Source organism: Acinonyx jubatus, chromosome B4, assembly GCF_027475565.1.
Source record: "Acinonyx jubatus isolate Ajub_Pintada_27869175 chromosome B4, VMU_Ajub_asm_v1.0, whole genome shotgun sequence".
NCBI lineage: Eukaryota > Metazoa > Chordata > Mammalia > Carnivora > Felidae > Acinonyx > Acinonyx jubatus.
In genome coordinates, this window is record NC_069387.1 from 48,987,833 (window position 1) to 48,995,713 (window position 7,881).

General features: G+C 35.9%; 1 long non-coding RNA gene across 3 annotated transcripts in view; it reads left to right on the forward strand.

The window, feature by feature from the left end:
• The window catches only part of LOC106965682 (uncharacterized), a 68,855-nt gene extending 62,579 nt beyond the window's left edge, over window positions 1–6,276 (forward strand). For 2 of the 3 annotated variants that reach the window (XR_008300130.1, XR_008300131.1), the window contains exon 10: window positions 71–6,276. This is a non-coding gene — a long non-coding RNA (uncharacterized LOC106965682). The remainder of the gene's footprint in view (window positions 1–70) is intronic. The other variant, XR_008300134.1, reaches the window with a different exon arrangement.
• Window positions 6,277–7,881: the final 1,605 nt, after the last annotated feature.

Below are 7,881 nucleotides of genomic sequence, written 5' to 3' on the forward strand. Positions count from 1 at the left end.
GGAGTATCTTTGTCACTGCACCTTCACTAGCAGCCTCTTTTACATAAATGCATAATGTTCTTTTCCATAGGTGCCATTCTAGAATTTCATGGATTCACCTGTTGTCCCCTAGTAGGTCTATGATAATCTGAGAAAGCAGCTAGACCGGACCCTTGCAAGAGGGTTTGTGTCCTACATATTGAAGACTGAAGAGGACTCTGTTAAGAATGCCAGCTCCCAAGTAAAATATGGGCAAAATTGGTTGGAGTTGAAGTCTTCCTTGTAAAGAGGTGCTGCACATTTGAGAAGTCAGCACCACACAGATCCTCAGACCAGGCTACCTTCATCGATTATGCAGTCCGTAACTCTGCCTCAAATAAAATCAACAGGAATTTCTTTTAGGCTTTATAAATAACTGAAAACAAAGCTTAAACTTAGCCTTGGATGATGAAACTATTTTTTTTCTAAAAGCTTCTTTGTGGCCACACACACACACACACACACACACACATTATAAAAAATGGAAGAAAAAAGTTGTTTTATATTTCTGCTTACACAGAAATCATATTATTGTACAGAGTAAAACAGTAAACTTAACTTTGGGGCTCAATTGAGACTTGTTTAATTGATTGTTCAGAATACAGATATTCAAGAATATTACAGAAAGTTTCATTATAATTTACTAATCAAAATACTATTTTTTGGTCATTTTTGTTTGTTTGTTTGTTTTGGCCAAATACAAAATGGCCATTATTCTAGTACAAAAGGAAATGTTTGGGGGAGTTTACTGAACACAAAAAAATCAAGTGATTACTAGAGTTATTTGAGCTTATAGCTGTCCTTCAGTTGAGATTTCCAGAAATATCTGCCATAAATTTTATTCTGCATTTTAGATTAAGAAGGCAGTGTTTATTTCTGATAGGGTCAATGTATTTGCAGAAAAGGAAAGAAAATCTCTATATAACACTTAGGTTAAGTTTGCTATTTTGAGCAATAAATGTCGATGTTATAATAACATAATTTTTCTCCATAATACTAACCTTTTGAGAAAAGAAAAGCCTTCTTGTTGTTAAGCTGATCAGTTCTGTCTGGGTAAACAGGACTTAATCATGTAGCAATTACTTGTTTCAGGAAGACTCTCTGTTATTTGTGTTGTGTTAATCCACATCAAAATAAAATAGCCTTGGATAGGTAACTTTGTGACTTAGACTGACATAGATGATGATTAAGAGTGTCTAAAAACCTCATTTATGGCTCGATTTTAAAGAGCTAATTGAATCACTATACATTTAAATATAGTCCTTTGAAGATTTTTGGCAATCACTTCTAGAAAAAAATAACTGGTTGCATTTTTTAAAATTACCTGAAAAATAATAGCAAAATTCAATAATGGACTGAAAAAATAATCAATTACTTGAAAGCTACCTATTTTTTTCCAAATTACAATTATGTACTAAGATCCTGAGTTTGGGGGATCATTTTAAGTAAAATTTCTACCAACCTCCCTTTATTTGAGAACATTTCTAAACTAAAAACAATTAAGTTTTGAGATCCATTTAATTTTTACTTCTTTTAAGTACCAGCATAAACATCTGCCATCTGGCATAGAAATTAACTCATATGGTGGGAGGAGAGATGAGATTTATTTAAAAGTTCTTTGTCTTTGATACTTTTCCCTACTGCATTTTCCACTAGTATAATTTGAACCTGACTGTATTTAAATAACCATTTATCGCCATAATGGAAGAGCAGACTTAAAAATACATAACTGCTGTCATTCCAGGAGACCGTATTAAGGAAACATAGAATTTGCCATTCTAGATCAGACCATTTGTCTGTCTTGTCTAACACTTGCCTCTGGCGGTGGCCAATATTGAAGACAATGGAGAACAGCAGAATTATGCAATGTGAGCACAAGCCATTTTTTAGGGGAATAATTATTTTCTCAGTTGGTAATCTTAGACTATGGAATATTAGAATTGAAACACCCCCATCTGTTTACATTATTAATATTTTTATCAATCAATAAACTAACCAGTTCTGTTAAAATTATTGTACTGAATTATACTTAATAATCTGTATGGTATTTCTGTATTTCTGTATATGAAATAATCTTATTGCACTAACACTGGGTATTTTAATGCTATGATTTTTGAGCATGAGGAAAATATGAGGACTTTCAGCTACAAAGCAAAAAAAAAGTGCCATTTAATTTCAGTGAATAGTGCAGAGTATACATAAAGATGTATTTACAACAAAAGTTCAGCTTTCAGGTCCAGAAATTTAACATTATCTAATTTTATAGAAAAGTTACTATAGATAGTAGCAGAAAAATCTTATTCTGAGTGATTAATGAATTGACCAGAATATAGACCTACATATTTTAATCTTCCTTGACAACTCACTAATGTTGTTGAAGAAAGTGCTATGGAGGCATCTTGATCCATCTCTGAAGTTATAGGCAGATGCAACAAACAGAATACTTACCAACTGTAGACCTCAAACACACTCATACACGATCTCTCCAATGCGCCAATCATCAACTTCCTGGTGTTCCCCAAACCCATTACTTGCCTTCACCTTACCCTCTGCTAATCCCTTCCTTACCTCTCCCCAAGTGAATATACATGACTTTCCTCTGAGATTATATACATTATGCACATTCTTGCATAAACTGCTATAATCCCTCAAGGAATTATAAATGCATAAAATGTGTGTACTCTGTCAGTCAACTCTTCATTTGGCCAATAAAATATATTTATAAAACAGCTTTTTTTCTGATCTTCACAATCAGAAATAAAAAATTGAGGGTCAAAAGTGAATATTTGTTAATTAGCAGTACTGACCAAACGACAAGTCCCACTAATGATGGCACCACCTGTTTTGAACAAGACCTCCTTAATGTTCAGAAATCAGGAGTTTTAAATAATTTGGGTAAACACCTGCACACCTGGGTACTTGGCTGAGCTGAAAAATGGTGAGTGTTAGTGGCTGAAGTTAGTATCAGACATCATTTCCACCCTCCAAAGTGCTGATATATCAGCTACTAATTTAATAAACTCTTTTTCCTGAAATGACAAATTCCTTTGGAGATATTTTTTTTCAATATTTGTTGTTATCCATATTGAGGGATAATAAAATCATATATGACGATGAATGACTAAAGATATCCAAATGAATATGCTTAGGTAGTGAATGAGCTTTTAAAGTGCTCCTTTAATAGGTAAGTAGTTGAAACAGTTTATTTCCATTGGCTTTGTACTTTACTGACAGTAAAAGAAGAGGCTCAAAAAAAAACAACCCAAAAACTCCAAAACAAACCAAAACCAAATCAGAAAACCTTTTGCCTTCTTCCAATAAGAGGTGGAATGCTGATATTGAGCCCAGCTCTAAAGACATCTGGAAATCCTTGAATCAGTTCCTTAGCTCCTTGCATTTTGTAGGTTAGTCTTTCCATGGAGGCAAAAAGAACTCCTTCAGAGCAAAAAATTCTTCCAGCAAAATCAGTCCCTGCCTTTTACATGGAGCATATCCAGTCAGAAATAAACCTGGCCAAGACTCCATCCATAATTCTACTAGACAATTTTTAAATCTGTTAGCCAGAACCTTGACTTTAGTATAAGGTTTATATATCTCTCCAAGTCAGTGATTCTCAAAGGGAGCAATTTTGTCTCCACATCACTCTTGCCCCAGAACATTTGTCAATGTCTGGAGACATTATTATTGTCCCCACCGTGGGGCTGGTACTGGCATAAAATGGGTAGCAGTCTGGAATGCTGCTAGACATCCTACATCGTAGAGGGCATTCCACCCACAATAAAGAATTGTCTGGTCCAAAATGTCAGTAGTGCTGAGGTTAAGAAGCCGTGTTCCAAATAAAGGGCGTTAGGAACACAACCAGAGAAGGTTAAAATGTTGGCCCACACATTTGGGAATGAGAATTGCAGGCATAGACTGGGACTTAAGTTAAACATAAACATATACAATTCTCAAAGTAATACACTAGGCTTCTGATACCCATTTTTAGTGCTCCTCTCTAAGGAACTAGGAAGAGCCCTTCTATATATTTCTGGTCAGTTCCTCAGTTTTCTGGTGATGCTGACGTGCCTGTCTCCCACGCAATTCACTAGGTCATCTGTGTTTTGTTTGGTCATGTCCTTGTTTCATGCTCTGCATTGCTATTTGCAAACAAGTCTAATCACTGAGAATGCAATGGCCTCAGATTAATTTTAAGCAGCAGCCTTTGTCCTATTATTCCTATGGGAGTTTTGCTTGCTCAGCAGCTCTGTGTCTAAACTGACCATTCTGTGCCATACTGAGACAGAGTGAGAGATTTGTTCTGCAACCTTCCACGGAAAAGATCACTTCCTGAGGAAGTTCCATTTGGAAAGGCACCCTTCATTGACTGTAAATATAAACACTATGACATTCCTGTACAACATCAGTAAAAATCCACTTACTTCTCGACCCCACTTGCTGCAACTACTCAATTTTTTCCCTCTTTAACCATTTCATGCCCAATAGCAAAAAAGACAAAATGTCATAAAGTGACAGAACATGCAAAGGTATCTTTGCAGTTCCAGCAGTAGGGATATTTCTAATTTTAAATTTTTCTAGAGGATAGGGTGCATTAATCAGCTGTCATTTATCCTGTTAATTCTGAACTGATAGAAGTACCTATAAAAAAAAGTTTACAGTTGTTGGAATTCATTCAAACTTGCTGCAGCTCTTGGATATCAACACCAACACAGACTTTCAAAATTGCTCCAAAGCTGAATACATATCTTCAATAAACTCTCAAATGATTAAGTTTAAAAATGAGTATTGTCTCAGACGACTGGTCTGATTTTCCGTTGTCATTGCTTTTCTCCTTACTGAACATGCACATCATGTAACCTCTCTATCCCCTTTCTCTTGCTTTCTATACTCCTCTGCCACTTTTATTGCTCGACCATTCCTGAAGAAATGACAAATGGTTATCTTCAGATCATGTTTGAATGAGAGTAATAATAATAATAATAATAATAATGATACAAAAATACAAATTCAGAGAAGATGTGTTTGATTCAGAAGCCTGCGTATTTGTGCATGGTGTGAAAGGTGTCCTAAGAAGGTATTAATCTTATTTTCTCCTTTCATTTTACATGAAAGCTGTCATTATTGGGATAAGAATAAAATGAACATAAGTATGATAAATGATAAGCGCACATGGAAGTCAATATACCACTCTGAGAGAGCATTGCTAATCAACCAGTGCAGTAGGCTAATGCACCATGTGAACAAGCACCTCAGAGAGATTCTAAATTTGTAACTCAGGGAAGCTTGGCATTTAACTTGAGCTGCTTTTGGCTTAAGGTGAAACAAAGGGTACAATCATGTTCCATTTGTGGATTACAGTAGCAAATCATGTTTCAGAAGGTGCCTTTGCAAGACAATGTAAAACAGAAGACCAATTCTATATCCCTAACAGGGCCTAGTATATACGTGAGTTGTTCAACGAATGTTAAATAATGTTAATAAAAATGGGTGAGAGGAAAAAAATAAGTGAGAGAGTACCACACCTATTTTTTTTTAATGAACAGTGAAAAGGAAGAGTAAGAGAATCAATTAATTCTCAGTTTGAAAGCTTTGCCTTATAAATTAAAACTGATGAACATGATTTTTAAAATGCAAGTGCTTGAGTCTCTATGCTATTGGGGATCTGCCATGTTTTAATACAGATTTTTTTTGCCATTGAAATTTTTTTTAATTTTATTTTTTAAACTAATACATCCAAATTAGTTAGTATATAGTGAAACAATGATTTCAGAAGTAGATTCCGTAAAGCCGCTTACCCATTTAGCCCATCCCCCCTCCCACAACCCTTCCAGCAACCCTCAGTTTGTTCTCCATATTTAGAGTCTCTTCTGTTTTGTCCCCCTCCTTGTTTTTATATTATTTTTGTTTCCCTTCCCTTATGTTCATCTGTTTTGTCTCTTAAAGTCCTCATAGAAGTGAAGTCTTACGATTTTTGTCTTTCTCTGACTGACTAATTTCACTTAGCATAACACCTTCCAGTTCCATCCACATAGTTGCAAATGGCAAGATTTCATTCTTTTTGATTGCCGGGTAATACTCCATTGTGTATATATACCACATCTTCTTTATCCACTCATCCATCGATGGACATTTGGGTTCTTTCCATACTTTGGCTATTGTTGACAGTGCTGCTATACACGTGGGATGCATGTGTCCCTTTGAAACAGCACACCTGTATCCCGTGGATAAATGCTTAGTAGTGCAATGCTGGGTCATAGGGTACTTCTATTTTTAGTTTTTTGAGGAACCTCCATACTGTTTTTCAGAGCAACTGTACCAGCTTGCATTCCCACCAACAATGCAAAAGAGATCCTCTTTCTCTGCATCCTCGCCAACAGCTGTTGTTGCCTGAGGTGTTAGTGTTAGCTATTCTGACAGGTATAAGGGGGTATCGCATTGTGGTTTTGATTTGTATTTCCCTGATGATGAGGGATGTTGAGCATTTTTTCATGTGTCAGTTGACCATCTGGGTATCTTCCTTGGAGAAGTGTCTATTCATGTCTTTTGCCCATTTCTTCACTGGATTATTTGTTTTTTGGGTGTTGAGTTTGAGAAGTTCTTTCTAGACTTTGGATACTAACCCTTTATCTGATGTGTCATTTGCAAATATCTCCTCCCATTCTGTTGGTTGCCTTTTAGTTTTGCTGATTGTTTCCTTCGCTGTGCAAAAGCTTTTTATTTTGATGAGGTCCCAGTAATTCATTTTTGTTTTTGTTTCCCTTTCCTCTGGAGACATGTTGAGTAAGACGTTGCTGCAGGCAAGATCAAAGAGGTTTTTGCCTGCTTTCTTCTAGACGATTTTGATGGCTTCTTGTCTTACATTGAGGTTTTTCATCCAGTTTGAGTTTATTTTTGTGTATGGTGTAAGAAAGTGGTCCAGGTTCATTCTTCTGCATGTCGCTGTCCAGTTTTCCCAGCACCACTTGCTGAAAACACTCTCTTTATTCCATTGGATATTCTTTCCTGTTTTGTCAAAGATTCGTTGGCCATACGTTTGTGTGTCCATTTGTGTGTTCTCTATTCTGTTCCATTGATCAGTGTCTGTTCTTATGTCAGTACCATACTGTCTTAATGATTACAGCTTTGTAGTATAGCTTAAAGTCAAGGATTGTGATGCCTCCTGCTTTTGTATTCTTTTCCAAGATTGCTTTGGCTATTCGGGGTCTTTTCTGGTTTCATACAAATTTTAGGATTATTTATTCTAGCTCTGTGAAGAATGCTGGTGTTAGTTTGATAGGGATTGCATTGAAAATGTAGATTGCTTTGGGTAGTATCAACATTTTAACAATATTTGTTCTTTCTATCCAGGAGCATGGAATCTTTGTGTGTGTGTGTGTGTGTGTGTGTCTTCTTCAATTTCCTTCATAAGATTTCTATAGTTTTCAGTGTATAGATTTTTCACCTCTTTGGTTCAATTTATTCCTAGGTCTTTTATGGTTTTTTGTGCAACTGTAAATGGGATCAATTCCTTGATTTCACTTTCTGTTGCTTCATTATTGGTGTATAGGAATGCAACTGATTTCTGTGCGTTGATTTATATTCTGCAACTTTGCTGAATTCATGAATCAATTCTAGCAGTTTTTTGGTGGAATCTTTTGGGTTTTCCATATAGACTATCATGTAATCTGCGCAGAGTGAAAGTTTGACCTCCTCCTGGCTGATTTGGATGCCTTTTATTTCTTTATGTTGTCTGATTACAGAGGCTAAGACTTCCAATACTATGTTGAATAGCAGTGGTGAGAATGGGCATCCCTGTCTTGTTCCTGACCTTAGGGGGAAAGCTGTCAGTTTTTCCTCTTTGAGGATGATATTAGCATTGGATTG